The sequence below is a fragment of the Hippopotamus amphibius genome, chromosome 12 (genome assembly GCF_030028045.1).
Source record: "Hippopotamus amphibius kiboko isolate mHipAmp2 chromosome 12, mHipAmp2.hap2, whole genome shotgun sequence".
NCBI classification, from domain to species: Eukaryota; Metazoa; Chordata; class Mammalia; order Artiodactyla; family Hippopotamidae; genus Hippopotamus; species Hippopotamus amphibius.
The window spans coordinates 21,185,158-21,198,204 of record NC_080197.1 but is presented as its reverse complement, the minus strand read 5'-3'; the positions used below and the strand labels follow the sequence as shown (position 1 = coordinate 21,198,204).

General features: G+C 42.3%; 1 pseudogene; it reads right to left on the bottom strand.

Moving 5' to 3' along the window:
• LOC130833921 (ubiquitin-like-conjugating enzyme ATG3) overlaps positions 1 to 9,131 on the bottom strand; it is a 31,053-nt pseudogene extending 21,922 nt beyond the window's left edge.
• Between the last annotated feature and the right edge of the window lie 3,916 nt (positions 9,132 to 13,047).

The window sequence follows — 13,047 nt, the reverse complement described above, 5'->3', positions numbered from 1 at the left end:
GGCAGTAAGTTCTTCTATCATTAATTCTCTGACCACAGAGAGTTTCTGAGAGATCAAACTTAGCTCTCAAGAAACGCTTCCTGTAAAATGCATCACATTTGTTGAGCACTTTGCAGTCCTCTCCTCAAATTCTTTCACTCCTTCAGCTCATTTGAGCAAGAAAATATTCCTATGAGGTAGATAGGGAAGACCTTATTCCCATTTTACAGATGATGAAACAATAAGCTTGGAATCATATCGGTTGGAAGCAAAATGAACTCATTATGGGCCAAGCATATTGAGAAAACAGAGAAGAAAATTGAGACAAATTAACACTTTACCTCCATTCCCTGTACCTTTCCAGTTAAATTACCTTGTTTCTTTTCACTGCTGCAAACTTGACTTTGCTAGTGCAGACATGACCTGGATCTGTCCATGTTTTTGCATAGAGGGATGACCTTAATGTATTTGTAGAATCTTCATGCTGTATGCTAAAGACCATCCAGCAAATGCAAATGCAGCAAATGGAAAATGCATTTCAGGTGCAGATCAAAACTGTCCCAGCAAGATAAATAACTGCAGTGACAGGGACAGTGGCTGTCCAGATACATGCTGAACATCTCTTTGAATTAAAAGCAGAGTGTTTGACTATTTCATGTCTTTCCCATTTGAAAATTTAATCTTCTACGGAGTGGAGGAAGTGATCTGGGTCACTGACTTTCTCTGCCAGATTCTCACCAACAAAAAGCCATCGTTTGGCTGAGTGGAAGTGACGGGAACCTTGGGGGAGGTGACAGAGTGAGGAGTTAAAACTGGGCATGGTCAGATGACAGGAAGGGGGATTTCAAACAATTGAGAGAAAAAAGTCAGCTCGAATCTGTGGGATAAGGCTTCAAAATGTAGGGTGACAATGGCTGGAAAATCTCTCCAAAGTGCAATTCTGCCTGTGCAAATTTTTCCAGCAGTGGAGACCAAGGAGAGGTAACCAGAGAAACCAGTGTGGTCAGCCAGGGAGCTCTGATGAATGCCAGTGCAGAAGAGGCACCCAGATGGATGGAAAGAAGGACTCAGGGTGAAGAACAACACAGAGGAGATGGCAGGGAAACAAGAAGATTGTGTCATGGAGGGTAAACTCACCAGGACCCGAGGGTTGAAATATGTTGAGAAAAGCATATCAGTCATCTTCCAAAAGATGATCTTTAGAAGATCATCTAAAAAGTTCTAAAAGTTGTTTTTAGAGGAGGCAGTAGATCTAAGCTGGTTTTATGGTACGGATGGGGGAACCAGAGAGAGAATTTAAGCCTGAAAAATGTGGAAGAGATCTTGATGAGGGGAAGAGGGCCACACACCTCAGAATAGGATCAGGAACTAGAAGAGAGGGTCCCACCTCTCCCCATGATCTCACGTCTCATGGTCTTCTCAGGTTCCTAGAGGATTTAGAAACGAGATCCATGAATGTTGCTAATGAACTTTGGGAGAATTCATGGAAAAACGTAAGAGTGGGGGAAGACTGGAGGGGATAAATGTCACCCCAAATTTCAACAAAGGAGGAGCGAGGCTTCCAGGAACTTCCAGGTGATGAGTTTGCTGTTGATCCCCGGAGATTGCAGACTAGATTACTAAAGGAGTTTGTTTCTGAACGCATGGAAGAGGAAAGAATGATCACAAGGGCTCAGCTCGTGTTCACTCAGAAGTGTTAGCAGGTCAATTCCAAGCCTTTCTTTGATAGTTATACACTGATACACAGATAGACCAAGGAAGTGAGTTTGTTGCTAGAATCTGGGACCTCAGCTGGACACATGAAAATACATCACATAAAACCTCTTTGGACAAGATGGATAAATGTGGATTAGAAGGCAATTAATAGTAGCAATAATAATAGCGTTAACATTTATTTAGTGTTTACATATGTCAAAACCTGTCAGGTCTTACTAATAGTTTGATATTCTTCTGTGTCTGTCAGGGATTCCTAGGAAACAGAACCAATAGGAGATTATCTATCTATCTACCTATCTATCTATCTATATCTATCTATCTATCTATCTATCTATCTATCTATCTATCTATCTATCATCTATCAATCTATCTATCATCTATCAATCTATCATCTATCTATCTCAATTATAAGAATTGGTTTACGTGGTTATGGAGGCTGAGAAGTTCCACAGTACTCTGTCTGCAAGCTAAGGAACTAGGGAATCTGGTTGCATCACTCAGTTTGAATTTGAAGGTCTAAGGATCTTGATGTTGATGATGTAAGTCACAGTCTAAACTGGGAGCACAATGTCTGAGAACAGGAAAAGATGGGTGTCTCAGCTCAAGCAGAGAAAGCGAATTAGCCTTTCCTTCTCTGTTTTTGTTTTATTCACACCCTCAATGGATTGAATGATGCCCATCCACATGGGCGAGGGTGATCTTTACTCAGTATACTGATTGAAATGCTAATCTCTTCTAGAAACATCCTCACAGACACACCTAGAAGTCATGTTTCACCTGTTAACTGGGCAAACCTTAGCCCAGTTTGGTTGACACAAAATTCACCATCACGTCTTTGAACTGTCAAACACAAAAGATACTGATGTCAACTGGGAGAGAGATCTCCAGTGGGTCCCAGCATCGTGTCCTTGACCTTAATCCAATCAGTATTGTGATTCCTCCATCAAATGATTCCTCCCAGGAGTGACACAAAGCTGGACAGGAGGAAGAACAAACGCTCCAGATGAGAGTCAGAAATAGACAAAGAACTTGACAGGCAGGAATAGTGGACTGAATCTAACATGACAGGAAGTTCCAGGAGTAAACATTCAGGTAGAAAAAAAAATTCCTGTTCCAGGGTGGAATAAGGGAGAAGTGGTTAAGCAATTACTCAAATTAAAAAGTTACAATTTCAGAAGAAGGCAAAGTTCGAGTCAAAAATGGGATATTGCCCTGGCAAAAATGAGAGTTCAGGCCATATTAATAGAAATATAGTGTCGGTAATTTGGGAGGTGATAGTTCTCTGCTTAGCACTAATCACTTCTTACCTAGAGTACCTTGCTTGGGTTTTAGTGACATTACAAATAGAGATGGGGGTAACATTTGTTAATATCACTTCCCTGGTTTCCTTTAATGGTTTCATTATCATACTTAAAAATCATATCCAAATTCCTTTCTGTGGCACTTCTGAATCTTTCCCTTCCCCTCCCCACATTTACTACTTCATTGCATACTGCTTCTCCCCTCACTCCTTAAATTCTATGGCTCTGAACAGGCTAAGCGTGTTCTCATGTTAGGGCCTTTTCAATTAATATGTCCCCTACTTAAACACATTTTCCCCAGAAATTTCCTTGGTTCTATCCTTCACTTAATTCAGGTCTCGGCTTAATGTTATCTTCTCAAAAAAAAAAAAAAAAAAGTCTTTTCTGACCTCTTTGTTTAAAGAAGGACTCTGTCCCTTTCCATGCTGTTTCATTTTTCACGAAAACACACAGCACACTTGCCATTATTCTACTTATTTATGTGTTTATTATTGCCTGGGTTCCTCATTAGATCATATGCTATAGGAAGGTGGAGACATAATGGTTTTGGTTACATACCTAGTGTAGTTAAGGCTCATAGTAGCTGCTCAATAAAAACATGTATTGGGTGATGAATACATAAGGAAATTAATGAACATCCTGTAGAACTCTTGTTTCATAGAACACATTTTGGCAAGTGTTGTGTAAGGTTTTTAGTGCTTTCTACTCAGGAAATAGGCAGCAGATAAAGTAGGGAAATAGCAAAGATTTGGGGAATTTCTCCAATTTTTACCCACTGTTCTGGCTTTAGTCCTCAACCCCCTTTCTTAGATATTCCTAAAATCCCCCTCTTAGGAATTCTTTCTTACTTGGGCCATAGAGGTAAGTCTTGCCCTTTTCTTTGGGACCCTCATAGGATGAAGACACCATTCCCTGCTCTCTCTCATCTTCCTGCAGCTCTTCTGAGCCTTGGCACTGAAAGGCCCATTGTCCCCAGACTTGCTTTACCCTGCCTGTGAGATTCTTCAGGAGTGAGTTCACTAGCTGATATTCCTTTGGGAGAAGTGACAGATTACTGTCTATTTATTCTTGTGTAAGTAATGATTTTAAGTCTTCTGGTTTTATGATGTCAATAAATTGCTTACATACACATTTAAGAAGTACAACTCTTTGATTGCAGGAAGATGGCTTGTGTGTGTGTGTGTGTGTGTGTGTGTGTGTGTGTGTGTGTTTCTTTCCCACAATATTTAACATAAAGCCTGGCCAATAGCAAGTGCTGAGAACGTTTTTGCTGGTTTTCAGAATAGCTGGGGAAAGAATATCTTGGTTAAAAAGGTGATTCAAGTATACTTAGTACTTAGGCTTCCCAGAGAGACCCATTCACAAATGTCTTTATTCCTGAGACATTCCTTCACTCACTTAACAAATATTTACTGAATATCCCCATGTATGTTCATGCCCTGACCTTAGCATCCTAACTTGTGGCCTGTCCTCACACTTTCTCTTCACATCAGCTTGGCAAGAAAGGGACCATTCTTTTTTTTTTTTTTTGAACATTACAAGATACTCATTTTATTTTGTGTATAAATTTCTCAACATACATAAAACAAAATACTGTAATTATATTAAAGAACCAGTAAAAAGTACAACCACATAGACTCTACCACAGCCTAGTTCTTCATAACCACTGTGACGATTGCTATACAACCCTCGGAAAACCTGTAGCAAAAAATAAGATTGAAAACTGATTTCTGAAATGTTTGTGTTATGCCTTTTATTTAAGTGCTTATTTTATTCTTTTTAGTATCTTTAGAACAATTTTACTTTTTAAAATTTATATTTCATTATATATATATTTATTGAAGTATAAAGTTGATTTACAATATTGTGTTAGTTTCAGGTGTACAGCAAAGTGATTCAGATCTATATGTATATATATATATACACTCTTTTTCAGACTCTTTTCCATTATAAGTTATTAGAAGACATTGAATATAGTTCCCTGAAGTATACAGTAGGTCCTTTTCATTTGTCTATTTTATATGCAGTAGGGTGTATCTGTTAATCTCAAACTTCTAATTTATCTCTCCCTCCTCCCAAGAAAGGGGCTGTTCTTAAAGCATCACATTTTGTTTTACTCACTGCTCCATTGAACACAGCCCAGAGAAGTTGTAATTTGTTATAGAAAAGTAATTACTGAACTCAGAAATTACTAAGCATCTTTTTCCTAACCCTCTGGTCGCATCTATTGGTGTCAGTTTGGTTGACGAACATTTATTGTCAATCACCAGTAATTAACTTGTGCGGTGCTCTTGTCACCCATGGGTGGAGTTAGGTGTGGGAGTTAGACCAAAGGGTTCAAATCCTAGTTTGGCTATTTACTGACTATGTGGCCTTAATCAAGTTACTTTCTCTGTTTTTTTCAATTTCCTTATCTGTAAAAAGTGAGAAAGTGATAAAAACTTCTTTCAAGGGGATGCTAAGAAAATGGAAGGGGATAGAACATAGGAAGTACCTGGCAAGGGTAAGTGTAGCAATTGGTATTGCTTTTGCATTTCTGGAGCAATATGACATCACCTGGGGGCTGATCAGATGTAGTGGGGGATGGTTTCTGATAGAAATAAAAAAAGATCTTCATGGTACAGTCACTTTGGAAGACAGTTTGGTCGTTTCTTACAAAACTTATTTTTATCATACCATCCAGTGATCATTCTCCTTGGTATTTACCCAAAGGAGTTGAAAATTTACATCCACAAAAAAACCTGCATATGAATGTTTATAGCAGCCTTATTCATAATTGCCAAAGCTTGGATGCAACCAAGATGTCCTTCAGTAGATGAGTGGATAAAGACACTGTGGTACATCCAGACAATGGGATATTATTCAGTGCTAAAGAGAAGTGCTCTCTCAAGTGCTGAAAAGACAGGGAGGAACCTTAAATGACTATCACTAAGTGAAAGAAGCCAATTTGAAAGGGCTACATACTGTATAGTTCCCACTATATGACATTCTGTAAAAGGGAAAACTATGGAGACAGTGAAAAGATCAGTGGTTGCCAGGGGTTGGGGGAGGAGGATGAGTAGGTGGGGCACAGAGGATTTTTAGGGCAGTGAAAATACTCTGTATGATGAATGCAATGATGGGTACGTGTAATTACATATTTGGCCAAACCCACAGAATATAGAACACCAAGAATGAACCATGATGTAAACTATTGACTTTGGGTGATTCTGTTGGGTTAGTGTGGGTTCATCAATTGTAACAAATGCACCACTCTGTCCAAGGACATTGGTAATAGAGGAGGCTATGTGTGTCTGGGGACAGGGGTTACACAGAAAAAAATCTGAACCCTCCCCTCAATTTTGCTGTCAATCTAAAATTGCTCTTAAAAGATCTTAATAAAAAGTCTTCAAAGTATGGTCAACTTCTTTTTTCATGATCCTAAATAGAAAGACACCCAAGACAAGACTGTTGAGAACTCTTTCTCCAGCATCAAAACCCGTGTGATTTACTGTTATTTTACTGTGTGTGTGTGTATGTGTGTGTGTGTGTGTGTGTGTGTGTGTGTTGAGGTGGACACTTTTCTGACCTCCTCTTTCTTCAATATCTTTGTCCAAGTTAATCTAGAAGGTATATTGGGCCTATATAGCAGGGACACATGGGAAGGGAAGCCTCTGGGATTGGAAGGAGTCCTACATATCCAGCAATTTGTTCATCCACCTCTTCTTTCCTTCCCTCATTATTTCATTCATGATTGATGGATAACAACTTGACAGCAGGTCCTGGAGTCCCCTCATCAGGCTCACAGACCGTTTAACATGGTACATATACCTTGTCCCCTGCCATCACCCCCTGCTCGGTACCCCAACCCTTCCAGATGTGCAGCCCTACTCTGAACTTGATCCTGCGGGCAAGAGGAACTATTCTAGACTTTAAGCAGATAAGTGATTTCAAGAGATTAGATGGGGAGGGAAATGGAACTGAAACAGAAGGCAGGAAGACAGATTAGTCCCAGTTTCAAAGCATGGTTCTTTCTCTTCACAGTTGTGTAGACTTAGTCTTACTGCCGCTCAGTTTCCCTATCTTTAAAACGGGCAGTCATCAACCCTCTCTCACACGATCACGACTCAAATTCAATGAGAAAATAACACGCGAGAAGGTGGCTGCAGTGCCTGGACCGGCTGAGATGTTCAAGAACGACTTTATAACCTCTTCTTCTCCGTGTAACACTTTATATTTGTGTTACATATTATCGTTTTTGTTTTCTTCTTTTTGGCTGCACCATGCCACAGACATGTGGGATCTTTAGTTCCCTGACCAGGGATTGAACCCAGGCAGTGAAAGCGTGGCATCCTAACCACTGGATTGCCAGGGAATTCCCAACACTTTATATTTTGATTTAGGATGAGAGATGAGAAATGGGCTTCCCTGTGGTTCACATTCGAGCACAGCGGCTTAATTACAGTTAATCTTCCAAGAAGACAGAACCTCTGATACTTGACTATTTATTTATTTTATTTATTTATTTATTTAGGTTGAGAGAGGATTTGGTCAGGACATGGAATCTGTTGTTCACTGAGCCTTTGAAAAACACTCAAGAGGGTACCGCTAGCCCGGGAAGAGGGGCGGGGAGGGCAGGAGGAGGAGATGAAGTCTCTGAGCCCAGCCATTCCATGGCCGCAAATTCCAGCTGCAGCCTTGTTCTTGGCCTGGCCCCACCTGCCCATCTATAATTAAAGCCGTGTCTACAGTTAGGCAGATTATACGGGGAGAGGAGAAGGATGTCAGCAAGTCATAATTTCCAGAATCAAAGCTCCTTCTCCCCCCATCTTTTTCCCTCTCCCTCTTCTGAATTTGGCAGCAGGATTCCTCAAAAGTAGGCCATGGTGTCCTTTCCTAAAGTTCATTGCAAGTGGGCCAGGACAGCCCCACAGGCTGCCAAGGCCTTGGTTCTGGTTCTCGCAGGCAGTAGGCAGGGAAATTTCCCGAACTTTCCTTGGACGCTCACCTCTGGCCAGGGAGGCAAACATTTGTCATGGAGGAGCTCCCTTTCTTTCTTTCTTTCTTTCTTTCTTTCTTTCTTTCTTTCTTTCTTTCTTTCTTTCTTTCTTTCTTTCTTTCTTTCTTTCTTTCTTTCTTTCTCTTTTTCTTTCTTTCTTTCTTTCTTTCTTTTTCTTTCTTTCTCTCTTTCTTTTTCCTTCCTTCCTTCCTTCCCTTCCTTTCTTCCTTCCTTCCTTCCTCCCTCCCTCCCTCCCTCCCTCCCTCCCTCCCTTCTTTCTTTCTTTCTTTCTTTCTTTCTTTCTTTCTTTCTTTCTTTTTCTTTCTTTCTCTTTCTTTCTTTCTTTCTTTCTTTTTCTTTCTTTCTTTCTTTTTCTTTCTTTCTCTCTTTCTTTTTCCTTCCTTCCTTCCTTTCCTTCCTTCCTTCCTTCCTTCTTTCCTTCCTTCCTTCCTTCCTCCCTTGCTCCCTCCCTCCCTCCCTCCTTCCTTCCTTCCTTCCTTCCTTCCTTCCTTCCTTCCTTTCTTTCTTTCTTTCTTTCTTTCTTTCTTTCTTTCTTTCTTTCTTTCTTTCCTTCCTTCCTTCCTTCCTTCCTTCCTTCCTTCTTTCTTTCTTTCTTTCTTTCTTTCTTTCTTTCTTTCTTTCTAATAAGAGATTGTAATAAATAAGGAATCATTTGCAAATGTGCGTATCCAGCCCCATTTCGTTTTTAATTGTAAAGGGTATGTGTGCTGAGGCATGTTTGATGTAGGAAATTGGTACAGATGTCAAGTTGGAAAGGTCTTTTTCTTTCAGGGCCCTGGGATTTGAAGGTTGCCTTGGAACCGTCAGCCTCAGACTTTTGGTTACAGCGATCACAGAAGGAGAACTTTTCAGAGACAGAGTGAGTGAGAGATATTGGATCTGGGCAGGGACTCTATTGTTAATATTATTTTCATAAAAATAACCATGGTCCTGACCTGGCACAGTGTGGACACAGAATTGTTTCCTTGACAGGCTGCCGCTGTCAAGAACATGACGGCCTTCAGGACACCCAAGCAGCGGGCCGAAGAAGGGACCGAGTCATCACACCCGGGGCTGCACGGCTGAGCCAATGCCTCATCTTGAAGTTTACTTTTTCTGTCAGGACACTCTACACACTTGCCACGTGTCTCTGACATCGTTAAGATAAAGACAGAGGCATAAAAGTTAGCAAGAAAGTTTTGAGAGAAATCTGGACCATAAATAGATATTCTATGAATTGTGGAGCTTTCCTTCACTGAATTATGAGTCTAACCTGAGAACTGTATGTCGACCTCTTCTCCCATATACTCTCTGATTGGTTAGTGGTGCTAAAAGGGGATCATTTAGGGATATCTGCTTTGGAGATGGGTGAGGGGGGAAATGCCCTTGTGCTGTGTGCTTGCCTTTCTGACCTTCGTGAGTCCCCAAGTGCAGGCTGAGATGCTTCCTGATGCTTGTGGGGTCCCCACTCCAAGCAGGGATGACCGTCTTACTGTCACCTGCTTGCCTTCTTCCTCTTCTTCCCTTTCCCCTACCCCCTCCTTCTCCCTCCTTCCTCCCGCTCCCCTCCTCCCCCTTTCCCCTCTTCCTCCCCTCCCTCCTCCTTCCCTTCCCCTCCCCTCCTCTTCCTTCTCCCTCTTCCTTCTCCCTCTCTCCACATGACTTCCTTCTCCCTCCTCTCCTCCTTCTCCTTCTCTCCCTTGCCCTCCTCCCCTTCCCTCTCCTTCCCTTTCCCCTCCTCCTCCTCTCCCTTCTCTTCCTCCCCTTTCTTGTCTTGTTCCTTCTCTCCCTTTCTTATCCTAGGAAAGAAACTCACTTTGTGCCACACACTGCTAAGTCCTTTTACATGTATCATCTTACTTAATCCTCAAACAACCTTTAGAATTACAGTAATTCCATTTTTAAAGATTGAAGAACAGAAGCACAGAGGGACCTGCCAAGGGGACATAGTGTCAGAGCAGGAATGGGCGCCAGGACTTTGTAGCTGTAGCTTTTGGTCACCTTCACGATGTCTGTGGTCCTGCCACTGTCCTCTCCCCACCCCCAAGGCTGTTTTGCTCCAGTTGCCCCACAGCTGTCAGCAGTGTTTTTGGTTCTTGAGTCATGAAAGATTGAGCTGGTTAATGAGAACTGTGGGAGTGGAGGTTTAATTTTATTATATTTTAATTAAACAAAATTTCCCCTCTTGCGTCTTCTTTGCTTCTGGTTAAACAGTCCTGCAAAAGGTAGTGTTTTGACCAAATTAGTCTTCTTGGTGGGGGGGGGGGCAGGGGCTTTCAAGAAGAGTATTCTGGAGTGGCATCTGAGCATCTGACAATTCCCTGGTCAGCACAGCTGGATGATGATGTTGACCAGAACCACCAGAGCACAGATTCCCAAAGTTCAATCCCTTGGGGGAGAGTTGAAGGAGGGGGCTGGGAGAGAGCTGGTATTTCAGTTGATCTCTTCCAGGCCCTGCTGTGGGGGTAGAGCAGCTGCCCTTACATAAGCTTGCTCTGTGTCAGTGTAGATTTTGGAGCGGGAATGGACAGGCTCAGGGCTCTGCCAGATGAGGAGAAGGGCAAATTGGCTGAGCTCAGATCTCTAGAGACCTCATGGCTAGCGTGGTCCTATCCCTCCAGATTCTGTGTTGGCCCATGGCCCTGGCCCCTCCGGGCCAGCTTGATTTCCAGCTGCCTCAGGTGGAGCTAAGTGCCTGCATGTTTTCTGTCAGGGCCAAAGGGAACATATGTGTCCTTCTTTCCAACATTCTGATTTGTGAGGGGCACCCGCCCAGCATCTAAGCCACGTGTCATGGTGCCAGTACACTTACATTGCTATCTCTCCTTTCTCAGTTGGCAGGATGGCAAAGTTCCTCTCCAGAGGCAAGATTAAAATGAGAAGGGGCTGCAGGACAAGGGGGCAGGAAGGATGCTAAGTAACTTACAAGATATGTACCTCAGAGGTTGGCTGTCCATTTGCTTATTTGTGTGTTTGATTATTTTGTTTTGGTTTTAACCACACATCAATGATTCTTTTGCCAATACTCTAGCTCCAAGAAGGTAGATTAATAGAGAATAAAGCCATTAGGCTCCTGAGCCTATCTCAGTGGTTCTTTATCTTAAATGCATATTGGTAATCTTCTAAGGGAGATTTAAAGAATATTGAAGTCTGGGTCCCATCTCTGGAGAGTCTGATTTAATTGTCTAGGTTGAAACTTTTGCATCATGATTTAAAAGCTCCACAAGTGATTCTAAGGTTCAGGTAAGTTTGAGAACCCCTGGTCTCTATGACATCTGATATTTGGATGCAGGCAGAAAGCTTTAGAAATCATAACAAGAATGTAAATAGATAATCTGTCTTGAAAATTCAAGTCCCAGACATTGTGTGAGGTGCTTTGCTTCCATCACCTCGTTGACTTTTTAAAAAATGTGTATCTGAATCACCTGGAGGTCTGGTCCTCACCTCCAGGGTTTCTGATTCAGTAAGTGTGGCAGCAGACATCACAATTATCTTCCTTCCTGGTATTCATGCCCTTGTGTAATCCCCTTCCCTTGAGTGTGAACTGATCTTATTGACTTGCTTCTAAAGAATAGAATATGGTCATAGAGATGGGATGCCACTTCTGCAATAAAGTTATAAAAAAATGTTGTGGCTTCTATCACTCTCTCTTGCTCTGTCTTACATCACTTGCCCTGGGGTGGGGGGTGGGGGAAGCTGCCATGTCATGAGGCAGCCCTGGGATGAGGTCCACATGGCGAGTATGTCTAGATTTCTGACACACAGAAACTGAGATGTTAAATGCTTGATGCTTTTAGCTGCTATGTTTTGGGGTAATTTGTTAAGCCATGGGTTGGGGGTGGAGACTGGGAATCTGCATTTCTAACACACTCCTAGATGATACTGATGATGCCAGTCTGAGGATCACATTTTGAGAACTGCTGCCTGACGCCAACATGAAGAAGATATTATTATTATACCCACTATACAGATGGAGAAATTGCATTAAAAGTTTTAAGTAACTTGCTCAAGGTCATGTACAAGAGTGGTGATGCTGGGATTCAAGTGCAGAAAATCTGACCCCCATATCCTACACTTATATCTACTTTGCTATGCTACCTCCTCTTCTCATTGTGAAGTATGTTGCTTTCTGCACTGATTACATTGATTGAAATGTACTTAATGATGATAATTGCCAATGGGAAACTTTGATTTGGGTTTTTGTTGGGGATTATAATTGAAGTGCCTTTCCTCTAGGACACAAATGTTCTCCAAAATTAGCTTTATCTTTTTTTTTTTTGGCACATGGGCTTAGTTGCTCCGTGGCATTTGGGATCTTCCTGGAGCAGGGATCGAACCCGTGTCCCCTGCATTGGCAAGCGGATTCTTAATCACTGCGCCACCTAGGAAGCCCCCAAAATTAGGATTAAGGTTGGAGTGAACCCAAGGACCAGTTTACCTTTTGATAGAGAGGTTCTCAAACTTTAGCTTGCATCAGAATCACTTGGAAGGCTTGTTAAAATACAGATGGATTGTAGCCATCTTAAACATTTCTGACAAAGCAAGGGTGGGGTAGGACCTGAGAATTTGCATTTCTAGCAAGTTCCCAGTCAATGGATCTGGGGATCACTGTTTAATCTATGGGCCATGATGCTTACTGCATGTCATAAGGGTTCTTTAGGCTGAATCCTCTAAGCTGTTTAGTGCAGAGAGAAGAGCAGGCAAATGCAGGGCACTGTGCTCCACCCATTGCCTCCCCATGCCCCTGCAGTGCATATTTCTACCCCACCTACTTTTTCTGCTGTGGCTGGGACACATGGTTGGAGGAACCACGATGCTGGGCTCTTTCTGCACGTCCATGCATTCCAGGGTGAGCTCAGATTCCATTCAGATAATCAAGGGCAGGGTGTGGTCATGCGCAGCCAACTGCGCTGCTTTGAGGGAGGTGTTGCTATTTGGGTTAGGTCTTAGGCAGCTGAAATGAGAACACTGGCACGTGACTGCTCAGGCATGCCTGTCCACATTACCCGTTGCTACAGGCAGGCTGGCCAGGTGGAGCCAAGGTGAAGCCAAGATCAGCCAAGCCAAACTACA